At 35.0% G+C, this 14,449-nt stretch overlaps 1 protein-coding gene across 3 annotated transcripts in view; it reads left to right on the forward strand.

The window, feature by feature from the left end:
• Positions 1-14,449, forward strand: part of mub (poly(rC)-binding protein mub) — a 187,129-nt gene that overhangs the window by 8,761 nt on the left and 163,919 nt on the right. The window lies entirely within an intron of this gene.

The following is a 14,449-nucleotide window of genomic DNA, read 5'->3' on the forward strand; positions in this document are numbered from 1 at the left end:
AGAGGTATTAGGATCTTAGAATATTGAGACGTTGCAATCTAGGGATATTGGGACTTTGGAATCTATGGATATTATGACATTGGAATCTAGGGATATTGGGATATTGAAATCTAGGGATATTGGGATATTGAAATCTAGGGATATTGGGACATTTGAATTTAGGGATATTGGGACATTGGAATCTAGAAATATTGTGACATTGAAATGTAATGATATTGTCATCTAGGGATATTTGGACATTGGAATTCAGGGATATTGGGTCTTTGGAATCTAGGGATATTGGGATATTGGAATCTAGGGACATTGGGATATTGGAATCTAGGGATATTGGGACATTGAAATCTAGGGATATTGGGATTTATTAATTTAGAGATATTGGGACATTGGAATCTAGGGATATTAGGACATTGGAATCTAGGGGTATTGTGATATTGAAATGTAATGATATTGTCATCTAGGGATATTGGAGAATCGGGATCTAGAGATATTGTGAACTGACACATAGTGTAATTGTGATATTCTAATGCAGGGATGTTCCAACATTGTGGTCTAGGGATATTAGAGCATTAATTTTGTGAAATTGGCATCTAGTAGACTTGTGAAATTGAGATCTAGGGATATTCGAATATTGAGGTCTAGGAATATTTGAACATTGTAGTCTAGGCATATTTTGGTATTGGAATCAAGGAATATTGGAATGCAGCACAGGATCTAGTAATATTTGGTTCTAGGGATTTTTAGTCTTGATATTACAATCCAAAGTATTAGAATCTAGGAAGATTGTGATCTAGGAATATGTTGGTCCATATATGTGAAAATTGCATCTTAAGAATATTGGATCTAGGAATTTTAATGCTGACGATATTTGTATCTAAAAATGTGAAAACTAGAATAACAAAAATACGTTATAAGTCCTTGCAAACTCTAAAGAAAACAAAGTTGATAAAATTTCGAATCCCGTTGTTTCGAAGCAACTTCGTCGTAGCGCATATTCTCATAAGATCAAAGCTAACAAAGACCATCAACATAAACGTAACAGCCCGTATACATAATTCACTATCCACCCCCGTTTCGTTAGTTAAAAATTGCATCCGTGCTCTTGCATCAAGGTGCAATTACCGTCTTGCACTCGGCTAGGGACTACCCGTTGGATCTTCGTCCGCCTTGAATTTCGCTTTGTCTTTTAAAGGAACCCCCCGGCCCCACCCCCGTCGCTGTTAGCCGGACTTGCACGTTATCTCGGACACGACATTTGACAGTGTGCGTGGAAACTTTTGTTCCAGTTAGATGCTCGTAGTTAGACGCGAACGTTTGCCGGGGAGAAAGTCGGAATAAATGGAAGAAGGAGGACGAACGGTGGTGGTAGGTGTCTGTCAAAAGAGGCGTCGTTAGTGCCGGGGGTGTAATTCCGCGATCTCCGTCGTGTTCCCTCGGTTCGTTTGTTCGTCAAAGAAGTACTGCGACGTGTGTGCCGTATATGTACGTGTACAGGGTGTGTCTCGGAACGACGAGCTGCTCGGGTTGAAAAATATGTAGGTTGTAAATGTGGAGTAAGCTTCTCTTCTCGTTGCTTGCGACGATGCCTTTGAATGTAGGCTTCTCGAGAAACTTTTCGCGAATTTTTATTGTGGAACCCACGATTTTTATTTCGCACTTTTTGTGCCTGAAATATGTGTCGTATGAGATGCGGGAAATCGTAGATTTTGAAATGGAGATATTGAGAATATTGGGGATTTTTGAACTAGGCGATTTTCGGATCTAGGGATTTTTAGATTTGGGGACTATTTGATTTAGGGATTTTTGGATTTGGGGATTTTTAGATCTGGGGATTTTTGGAATTGGGGAATTTTGGATGTGGGAATTTTTAGATTTGGAGATTTTTGAACTTGGCGATCTTTAGATTTGGGGATTTTTGAATTTGGCGATTTTTGGATTTGGGGACTTTAGAATTTGGGGATTTTTGGAATTGAGAGTTTTTGGAATTGGAGATTTTTGGATTTGGGGATTTTTAGATTTGGCAACTTTTGGATTTGGGGATTTTTGAACTTGGCGATTTTTAGATTTGGGGATTTTTGGATCTAGAGATTTTTAGATTTAAGGATTTTTGGATTTGGGGACTCTTAGATTTAGGTATTTTTGGATTTGGAGATTTTTGTATTTGGAGATTTTTGGATATAGGGATTTTTGTGAATTTGAAATTTTGGTATTTTGACATTTTGAAATTTGGGATTTTTTGAACATTATAATTTTGAGACTATAAATTTACAGATCTGCGACTATGAAATTTTTGAATTTTTAAAATTTACAATTCTGGAATGTCAGAATTTTGAGATTTCGCGATTGAAATTTTTGAAATTTAGAAATTTTTCATTTTATAAATTTTGGTATGTTTTACTGGAATTTTAGGATATCAAACTTGGATATTAATATTGAATCTCGACAGAAATTCTAAAAATGTCCTGCTGTTCATATTACAGAATCCACTGACGTATTTCAGAGTTGTAATAATTATTAAAAATTCATTCCCACCGATTGGTAGAATCGTTGATAAATGAATTCATCGCGTTCGTTTAATTAAAAGTCAGCTATCATAAATCAGTCTTTATCCATCTGTAATTTTTATATCGACCACATTGGTTTCTATTTTCCATCAATAAATTCTTTAAAATTAAACTTTAATTGCAATTCTGTATCACAGTTAATCTGTTTCTGCGAAATTTAGTTCTAACCAAAAAAATTAAATAAATTTTAATTCTTGATTAGGAAATATAAAATTAAGAATCGAATTATGTTTCATACATATCTTCTAGTAATGAACTTCTAAATACACTTCTAGTAATTAACTTCAAATTAAAAATGAAATCTTATTTAACTAAAGTTACGTATTACACTTAATAACAAAATTTGATCCACTTTTCTATGAAAATTGTAAATAAATTTTAAATGTGCAAAACAGATCCTTATCTGCGAATGAAATAAACTAGTTCACCTCTATTTTCGAACAACGAATAAATTTTTACAACTTCATCAATTATTCCATCGAGTTTTCCCAGCTTCTACGCAGCAACTTAAATAAGACTATACATTTTAAAAACGTGATACAATACCAATTGTATGAACGCAAAAAAAGCAATTCGATGTTCCAGTAATTCCCTAAAGGTGTCCCTTCGCACCGTTACAACTGTACCGGTCCGTGTATTCAAAAGTAACCGCAATAAAAATCGAAACCCTCGAGGAATATGCATTCGGACAATGAAAATAATTGGCAACAGCTGACGCCATCAACGGGAAACCGTGTTGCCGGATGCATAATTCATAAACGTTCGATGTGTGCGAGGTGGTATTCGGTAAACCTCGAAGTGTTCCCTTCGATTTGCACGCGTTCCGGATTAAAACCGAAGACGTACAAACAAAATGGTCGGCTCGGAAATGAAAACGGTTGAAAAGAAGTGCGGCTCCGTTTTCCCTCGACGCGTTAATATTCATTTAACGAAAGCAGCTACGTGCTCGAAATCACCCTCGACCTATATCTCCTCGTATCGGTTTGTACACGCGTGAAAACTCGTACGCGTACAAACTGGGTTATTCGCGCGGTATAATACGCGAATCCTCTCTATTTAAATATGCAATAACGAGCCGCTCTCCTTCTTCTTCTTATCCGTTAGATTTCTAAAGCCGTGGTAAACTATAAGCGACCGAGGAAAGAATTGCTGCATTTACAGATGCGATACTTTAATTTATTAAGGATTTATGAGAGTATTAGATCGGATTGCGGACTGGGAACAAATATGAGTTAAGTCGTGTGCATATATTTTTAGTAGGTTAATTTAGATACGTTTAGTAGGTAATTCAGGAACTTCTGAATTTCGGTTTCTTGAATTTGGAATTCAAAATTTGGAAACACGGTAATGTGAAAATTTGGGGGTTTGGAACATTTGGAATTGACAATTTTGGAATTTGGGAAATTTGGAAAATTTCGAATTTTCGAAGTTCGGGGAATTATGGAAATTTGAAATTTTGGGAATTTGGGAAATTTGGGGAATTTGGGGAATTTGGGGAATTTGGGAAATTTACTAAAGTTGAGAAATTTGGGGAATTTGGGAAATTTGGAAAATTTCGCATTTTTGGTGTTCGGGGAATTATGGAAATTTGAAATTTTAGGAATTTGGGAAATTTGGAGAATTTGCGAAATTTACGAAAGTTGAGAAATTTGGGGAATTTGGGAAATTTGGGAAATTCGGAAAATTTAGAATTTTTGGTGTTCGGAGAATTATGGAAATTTGAAATTTTGGGAATTTGCGAAATTTGGGGAATTTTTGGAATTTGTGGAATTTGTGGAATTTGGGAAATTTGCGAAGTTTGTGGAATTTGGAGAATTTTGGAAATTTTGGAAATTTAAAATTTTTGTAATTTGGGGAATTTGGAAAATTTGGAATTTATGAATTTGGAAATTTTGTAATTTGGGAATTTAGAAAATTTAGAACATTTGGAAATATTGGAATTTAGAAATTGTAAAATTTGGAAATTTGGGAATTTGAAAATTTGAAAATTTGTGCATTTGAGAATTTGCAAATTTGAGAATTTGAGAATTTGGAAATTGAAAATTTATTAATTAAAAATCAAACATAAAAATAAAAAATTTTTAATTTCCAAATTTCATTTTGAAAATTTTAGAATTCCTAAATTTTCTAATTTGTTGTTCACAAATTCTTCCTTGAATATATAAAAAGTTCCACTTCGATACTTGCACCCCTCCTTCATTTCTAATAAAAATAGTAATTAAAATTTCCCTAATCAATTCTACTTCCCTAACAAGAAACTAGTATCTAATCTCGTACCACAATGTTTTATTCCCGACAAATCCGTCGTAAATACCAAGTTTACGTATCCGTCGCATTCCGCGAGAGCCTTTAATTTTCTTTGCAAATGGTGCCACTGACGGCGATTTAATTTTCCGTCTGGTTGTTTCGCCCCACAGACGCAGGCATTCCACGCGTATTTCCCCGGAAACCGATGGGGAACCGTCGTTTCCGCTCGTTTCGCCGTGAGACGCGTTAATCTTGCCGCTTTTCGTCCCTGTTCTCTCGCGCGGCCGTTTGGCAACGGCCAGATAGGATATTTCGTGCACGTAGTCAATTTAGTCGACCAGATGAGCTGGCTTACCAGATGATGGATTCCTCGACAGGATCACATCCCGCCGGCTTCGGGGATGTACAGATAAGCGAAGGAATGAGGTGGCTCGCGTGACAGACGGAGACAAGTTACAATGCAGAGAAGTTTTGCTCGCGGATGAGAACTGCTTCAACGGTCGTTACCGTTACTGCGATATGGACCGAGTCGCGGATAAATTTACTCCCCTCTGTTCATTCTGGTTCGCGAACCGTCGCGATGTTTAAGGGAAAGTGATGAATCAGGTGCGCGCCGAGTATGGTTACAGATTACCACAAAATTCTGCGTCTAACTGGGTCGATGAGCTCAGAAATTATTGTTGCATATTTTATGGAGATGCGAATGATGATCTCCGTCACTGTTTAATCAGTTTAAAATCTAAATTATATGATAGTGGAATATGATAATTAACTATATACTTGAATATGATAATAGAATATGATACTTGAATATGATCATTAACTATGCTACTTGAATATGATAATTAACTATGATACTTGAATATGATAATAGAATATGATACTTGAATATGATAATAGAATATGATACTTAACTGTGATACTTGGATATGATAATTAACTATGATACTTGAATATGACAATTAACTATGATATTTGAATATGATAATAGAATATGATACTTAACTGTGATACTTGAATATGATAATTAACTATGCTACTTGAATATGATAATTAACTATGATACTTGAATATGATAATAGAATATGATACTTGAATATGATAATAGAATATGATACTTGAATATGATAATAGAATATGATACTTAACTGCGATACTTGAATATGATAATTAACTATGATACTTGAATATGACAATTAACTATGATATTTGAATATGATAATAGAATATGATACTTGAATATGATAATAGAATATGATACTTAACTGTGATACTTGAATATGATAATAGAATATGATACTTAACTGTGATACTTGAATACGATTTGTATCGTATCCTATTTGATATGCTAGCTAACTATGATATTTGAATATGATACCATCACACCTGAGTATGACAGTAGGGTAAGAATTAATAAATTACTTATATTGATACATGAGTAAAATACATATATGATTGTATTATAACATATTATTATTATTTTTCAAGAATATCTCACAACATGTTATCGTTATATTATACTTCATATTACGCTACATTATTTTTCTTACATACGATAATACATCATCATGCTTCATCGTGTCACGTTGTAACATAAACTGTCAGTCTAACAAACTTCTCTTGAAATTATAATTTTCCGGTTGGTAAATCTTCCTCGTTAACACAGCATCACGTGGCAATCATAAATAAAAAACGGCAACTCAACGGCCTGCATCGATATTCATAAAGATAAAGTTAAAATCAATATCTCATCCATTTTGTAACAGTTATCTATTCATAGCTCGTCAGGACAGGAATTTCTATAATGTTAAAGGTTAACTAGATACACAGAAACAAGATACGTATCGATTAGACGTAATCGTTTTATTCGGTGCAGCCATAGAGCACAATGGCTGTTCCTCGAGGTAGAACGACGTTCCGGAAAGTTTGATGAAAATCCAACGAAGTTGAGGAGGCCAACAATGGACGTCAACGTGTATTCTATCGAAGCTAAAGCGTGTATAGATCGTTGTTTTCTTACCGAAACTTGTCGCTGTAATAATTTCGTACCGCGGCTAACAAAAATCTCCCGCAACGCGGTACGATAGATTGAATTCATCTACGCGACCCGTCTGTTCGACAACAAACGGAAACTTTTAGCAAAATTGGATCTGTGAAAAGGCGGGACAAAAAAAGTCGGACAGAGTCAAATATGTGTTGGATCTCTGTCAAAGTGAATTCATATATTCCCGATAAAAAGTTTCTCGGTATATTACTTGATTATACAACGGCACAGTCCTTAGAGAAAACTCGGTAGGGAACTGTTTTTAGATTAAGAAATATTCGAGGAATTTAGGTATTTGGAAATTTAGAATTTTGGGAAATTAGGGGTTTGAGAATTTAGGACACAGGAAATTAGAGGTATGAGAGTTTAGGAAACAGGAAAGTAGCGTAGTTTCTTATTTCACTATCATATAAAAGTATCATAGTTAACTGCCATATTCAAGTATCATATTCTACTATCATATTCAAGTATAATAGTTAACCATCATATTCCATTATCATATATAAGTTTCATAGCTAAATGTCATATTCCCATTTAATATCCCACTATCATAGTCAATAATCACATTCCACTATCATAGTCAATTGTCATATTCCACTATCATATTAAAGTATCATAGCTAATTATCATATTTCGCTATTATAATCGAATATGATAATTTAGTAGCATATCTCACTATCATGATTAAATATCATAGCTAACCATCACATACCGCTATCATATTCGAATATGATGATTAAGTATCATATACCATAGTCATATTCTAATACCATAGTGAAGCATCATATACCACTATCATACTCTAATATCATAGTCAAGTATGATACCTCACTATCATGCACTAAAATCATTATTGACAATCATATTCAGCCCTCATATTTATTTATCATATTCCAATATCATAACGAACTGAATTTTTAGAAATGGTCAATAAAAAATAGGAACAGGGAAAACGTTGAAGGTTTTTAATTTTTTTAGACCGATAAACATTTGCAATGAGTCGTTACTCTTGAGAAAGCTTTCCTAACGAAGGCGAGAACCTGTTGAAAATTGGTAGCAAAGTGTCGATCGTCGAGAAAATTAACCGGAACGAAAGGATGTTAGCCGGAAGGACCGATGTCCCTCTGGCATCAAACTTAATTATCGTCTCGCAATTAAAGGGAGAGAGGTCCGTGCACTCGCGAATTAGACAGTTTACGAACTGCTGGAAAGTTTTAGTTGCCCGGTGGCATAATGTGATTGGCCCCGTCGCGTATGTTCGTTCGCTTCCCTTCGATCGCACGCATATGTACGTCGTTGATTGCGTGTCCATCCACGGCAAACAGTCGAGCTTTTTGAACTTCCCTCAATCTAGTTGACCGGCCGGAAATTGGTAAAAGCACCGGTCACAAAGTTATCGATAAATTGATTGTGCCAGCGTTTCCCAGAGCTTGCTCCGCTTCGACTACATACTTTCATTTACTTTTAGAACAATGTGTTTAAGGGCTAAAATCTGTTGCTAAATACTGTGTTGTTTGGTTGCGAATGCTTTTCGTTATTTCTTTTCTATATTTTCGAGGTTATCGTGTTTTAGTTTCATCGTCTATTTTATTACTTAACTTATTAATAGAATATTTCGTGAAAGTCATGGGCAGAGTGAGGCGTTCAAACTATTAACCAAAGATGTCTGAGGCTAACTAAATTCTTTGCTTCCTCTGTTTTCTAAAATTATTTTAACTGAAGGTTAGATGTGATTTAGTTTTGAATTCAGTATAAACTACATATCTTTTGGACCACAATTCGTAAGTTTACCACACTCTGAGAGGGTCATCCGCAATGATCTTCATTGAAATAACATAACTGCTACAGTGGGATATTCAACACCCCAGCCACCAAAAATATTTCTCACAAAGAAGCTACCAATATATTTTAATTTGAAAGAGATCATAATCTTTGAGAGTCATAAATAATTTTCGAAAGTTGTTTGAACATACTTCACAGCCGATTTCAGTAAATTGAAACGTTGAATAAAAATTTAAAAACGTATAAAATTGTAAAAGTTTTCACAGAAAAATTCAGAACTTTTTTCGATTTTAATGTACAGAGCTAAAATTTTAGCTGAACACTCTTGAGATGTAACAGTTTCAGGAAAAAAATAGTAAAAAATACCAGGGTATCGAAAACGGTATTTATTCAGATTTTCAGGATACAAAGTGGCTAAAATTGAAGCTGAATTGGTTGGATCGTCTCATACAGTGTAGCTGTTAAAGGTTAACATTATCAGCGTAACCTTAACGATATTCAAAACTGTGCTCTTTTTTATTTCGTAATTATTTAATTTAAATTTGTTGAATTCAAACATCAAATGTCTGAAACACTATTAAAGATACATAACTGTATTATCGTTCTCTATCAAACATAGAATTATCTGATCAATTAATCAAATCATGTCACTACATGTTAAGGGTAGCTGTAATATAAATCTGAGTTCGATTTTATGTACGTCATGTCACCGAAAACTACCGAATATTTTTTCATGAAATTCTACACAGAGATTGATCCGATGCTGTAAATGGTTTTGGGACAGGTTTTGTGGTGGTCAAAATTGAAGTACCACAAAAGCTATATCTAGACTTTGTTCACCGGGTTGCGCATTTTCTGTTACGACAAACGTACAAAGAATATGGTTTATCAAAGGTCTGCGCGATAGTTAAAAATCATTCATCGAGTTCAAAAATTAATTGGCTGTTCCACCACATATTCTAATTAATATCAATTTTTTTAGTATTCTCATCATTAGAAAGTCATTGATCAAAGCTGTGATCAAAGCAAAGGGTGGAAATACAAGATATCGTGTGTTAATATTATGTACAGTAATGTATGTTAGTAGCTAGTAAATTATATAATTACAGTTTCAACAGCCTTTTTAATTTCACAGAAAACGTGAAAAATGCTGAAAATTGCTAGTGGTCCTAATTCGATGGCCAGGGACTGTATTATCATTCAACTTGCCCAAATTTTACTTCCGAAGTTTCTCAATCAAATTTAATAATTTAGTAGCGCAAAAATTGTTCATTTACCCTATTACAGCGAGCTTCTCAAGCACCATTAATTTAACAGGCTAATAAAAATTGCACGAGTTTAAAGGTTCGTGCGTTAAAGTCCACTGGAAAAAGTGATTAGAAAAACTCGTGAACGCGCAGTAACTTTTATTAATCATAAACGATTCATTTTGAAGAAGAAAATGATTCCTGTCGGGGTCGAGATATTTTCTATCGTGAAAACTCAGTGTCGAGGTTTAGTAGAAGCCATTATAGAATGAGATCGACAATCTTCTTTCTCGATTCCCTCGCATTCCCGATACTCCGTCAAGGGTCAACTGTGGTAACCGAATACTCCGAGTATCATTTTTAGGGATTTTTGTTTGTCTTATGGTGTATCGGTCAGAAGAGACAAGGACATCGCTTCCCAAAAATGTGACTGTGTCTGCCAGGATTTTCAAGTCAGGAAGTAATATTTTGTCGTGATTTCTTTTCCAAAATATTCTTTATACAATTATCCAGGTCGGTAAAGAGTGCTTTTTGGAAAAATGGAACGTAAAATATTTCTTCTCTAAAAACTTGCGTGTCTCGTGAAATTTGAAAGCCAAAATTGCAAAATCTATTTACTGACCTACATTATTGTATAAAGTATATTTTGCAAAAGAAATCACGACAAATATTGCTTCTTGCCTTCAAAATCCTGGGAAAACGAGGTCGCATTTTTGCATATATTTTTGGAAACCAAATATCTGCCGTCTCTCCTGACACAGCATAAGATAAACAAAGATTATTACTTTTCAGAGAAGATATTAATTTTCCAGAGTCGTTAAAAATTCTGCTCGCAATATTCGGTTACCAGGTTGATCCTTAAGAAAATGCGGTTTCCTCGTTTTATTCTTTCGAGGACTGGTATTAAGAGGCGGCATGCACATTGGATGCAAATGGAGTGAAACTCAGGTGGCAACTTTGAATTTTGTCATGATTTCTTTTCCAAAATATTCTTTGTACAACTGCCCAAGGAAGAGCTAAAATTTATAGCGTTCCTGATTCAATCCTAACTCAGAAACTGTATCAAGACTTGATTACCCTTGATAAAACATTCCAAGGTCATCGAATTTGATATGTCTGGTAATTAAATATTTGAAAATCAGAAGAATCGTCCGGTTTATCGAGGACCTGTTGACAAAAGGGTTAACCGTAAGTAATCCCGTTGTACGGTGGCCACATGAAAATAGAAACGGCGTCGTTAAATTGCACTTAATTAGAATGTAGCCGAACCCCGCCGTTGTTATTTTGGTACGTGGAACGCGCGGGCACGCGGGCGCGCGGTTCACCGAGGTGGCGAGCATTAAGGGGATTTCATAATTAGCCGCGGTCGTACGGGCTCATCCAATAAAGGCGAAGCCCTCGAGATACGTCCAGTAAAGCTGCAAAACGCGCGTTACAAGAAGAAGGAGGCCGGACACGCGATGGCGTCCAAGAACCCTCTCGTGTCCGCTTCGCGAAACGCGTTTTCCCTTCCACGGCAAGCGGACCGCGAAGCTGAAAACGCGTTGCTTTATCGAAGGAAAGCGGCTTTAAATAGCACTCTCTCGCTCTCTGCCGTCTTCATCCCCCTCGTGCTTCTCTAGCGACCCCGATCCACTCTGTCGCTTGTTTTGCTACCTCGGAACACTTACTAATCTCCATGGAATGCACCGCCAAGTGCAACCAGAAGCTTTCTCTAGCTTACGTATTCCAAGAAAATCGTCGAGATAGTTCGCTGCTGGATAAATGAGAAATTTCTCTATGGTATTACGGTAAAATTAGCCGGGGAATAATACGCGAAACTGTATTTTATTCGGTTCTATTTAATACGGTAAATCGTGGGAATTGTTGAAGGAGAAAATAATTGTTAATGATGTTCCATGGATAATTTTTCAGTTTTACAACTTTTTGCAGTTTCAATTTTTCATGTTCTCCGTGATCTAGTTTTCCAAATTTTTGACATTGTAATTTTAAAATGCTCAATGTTTTAATTTCCCAACTTTTTAAATATTCAGTTTTCCCCATTTTTAATGGTTTATCCCTTGAGGATGGAATAAAATTAATTTAAAGAGAGTTTGAGAGGAGTTACATCTATTATTGTACTATCGATACAATAATGTGTCAGTTCGATAATATAATAGGATAGTAATTTAATAATATAACATTATAGTTATGTAGTATCGCAGTATGGTAGTATAGTAATGGAGTAGTGTAATAATGTAGCAATATAATAGCATAATAATGTGGTAGCGTAGTAGTACACTTGTGGTATAGTAGTATAGTAGTATAGTAGTATAGTGGTATAGTGGTATAGTGGTATAGTGGTATAATGGTATAGTGGTATAGTGGTATAGTGGTATAGTGGTATAGTGGTATAGTAGTATAGTAGTATAGTAGTATAGTAGTATAGTAGTATAGTAGTATAGTGGTATAGTAGTATAGTAATAGAGTAGTATAGTAGTATAGTGGTATAGTGGTATAGTGGTATAGTGGTATAATAGTATAGTGGTTCCATACAGTAATACAGTAATACACAGTATAGTAGTATAGTAATATGTTAGTACAGTAAAACTAGTAATGTAATCAAATAGTAGAGTACAAGGTTAGTGAAATAATAGAATAGTGAAACAACAGAATGGTAGGATAGTGAAAGTATGAATTAACATAACAGTAAAATAGTAAAATAGTACAATAACAATGCAGAGAAATAATAAAATGTTATTACTATGAAAGTGTATACAATAAAAACGAGTATGCAGAATCTCCAACATACATAAATCGTAAATGTCAACATATTGGAAACGGAAATTCACGGAACGGTACATAATAGGTGTAACATTTTCCCCGGCGAAATAACACGATCCTTAACCCTCTCGAGGCATTCGAATCCCGGCAAGCAGACCAATTTAAAGCCCGTATTACCGTAACCGTTCAATTTTCCTTCGGATCGGATATCGTGACGTCTATTCTATTCTTATCTGGCATCGAGCACGGTGAAGTGATTGAAGCCTGGGCTGACTCGAGCATCGTCGATGGAGAAGAAAAAATAATAATAAAAAAAAGAGAGAAAAGAAAAAAAATGGAAAGAGAAAAAAAAACGAAAGGAATGAAGGAGCTGCTCTCGAGGACGATTGAAAACGGAACTAACCAAGCCACTCGTTCTCCTCGCTAAAGATTGTTTTCATAACGTTCAAACGATCCGTGGTGCACAGGTAGCTTAGCTTAATGGGCATCCGGCAAATTGGTCCCCATTGAAGCCCGCGTTCCTGCCAACAAAGGAATCAACGATGAGGCGTGGATCGGTCTTTATTATCCAGTTTCTTGGCTGTATTCCTTTCTATGGAAATAAAGACAGCCTACCCTTTTGCTTCCCCACAGCCAGGAATAATAAAATATATCCTGGCTTCAATTATCGAGCCAGTTATTACGTAAATGTTGCCCCCGTGCTGCATACGTAATTGCCGGGAAAAAGATTTTCCTCTTGCCGACAGATTATCGAACGATGTCGGGAACTTTGCGCGTAGTTATGTTAAGTGTATGTAAAATTAACGGTGACTTGCATGGAGAAGTTTGTACTAGTTAGCAAATTGGCGTGTTATTATTTGTCGAACGCGGTTACTTTCTGGGAGAGGCAGATTCTGCGATGACGTCTGCTAGCTTCTTACAATATCGTATGATGCATGCTTTAACAGTGATTCTTACTTGAATTTTTGAAAAGATTTAATTTGGAGTTTAAGGCTGATTTGAGGAGTCAAGGTTTGCTGAATGTGAAATTGACGCAAGGTTGCAGTATTTTTATTGTTTTAATGTTGTAGCTGTGATTAGTTTGTTCGGAGTCAAGTGTGTGGCAAATGTATTATAGGGCAGGGGACTAAGGTCGTACGTGTGTGGGTGAAAATTTACGTACGTTTTTTATTTTTATGGTTTATTGGTTTTCTGTCGTTTGAGGAAATTTTGTGGATTGACGTATTGGTGCTTGTAGTGTTTTTGTTTGGGATGGAATAGGTATACTATATACTACACTATACTATACTATACTATACTATCCAGTACTACTATTTGATACTATATGATACTCTATACTATACCATGTATTATACTATACTATAGGCATAATAGAATATAATTTATTTTGGAAAATTAGAAATTTAGGTGTTCTAGAATTGGAGAAAGTTTCAAGCTTGGAAATTTGATGGTTTTTATACTCTTGAATTTGGAAATTTAATAGTTTGCAAATTTTGGAATTAGCAATATGGGAATATAAAGATTTGAAAATTTAGAGATTTTGTAATTGTTAAATTTGAAAATTTGGAATGTCTAGAAGCGATAAATTTCGAATTTAGGAATTCATGGAATTAAACGTTTGGGAATTTGAAAATGTGGAAACTAACGATTTTGGGATCCAATAATTTTGGTATTTGAAAATTTTTTAAATTGGAAAATTTAAAATGAGAAAATTGGTAAATTGGAAAATTTACCAATTGGAAAATGGAAAAATGGAAAAGTTGAATAATTGAATAATTGAAAAATTAATAAATTGAAAAATTGAA

The sequence above is a fragment of the Megachile rotundata genome, chromosome 13 (genome assembly GCF_050947335.1).
Source record: "Megachile rotundata isolate GNS110a chromosome 13, iyMegRotu1, whole genome shotgun sequence".
Taxonomy (NCBI): Eukaryota; Metazoa; Arthropoda; class Insecta; order Hymenoptera; family Megachilidae; genus Megachile; species Megachile rotundata.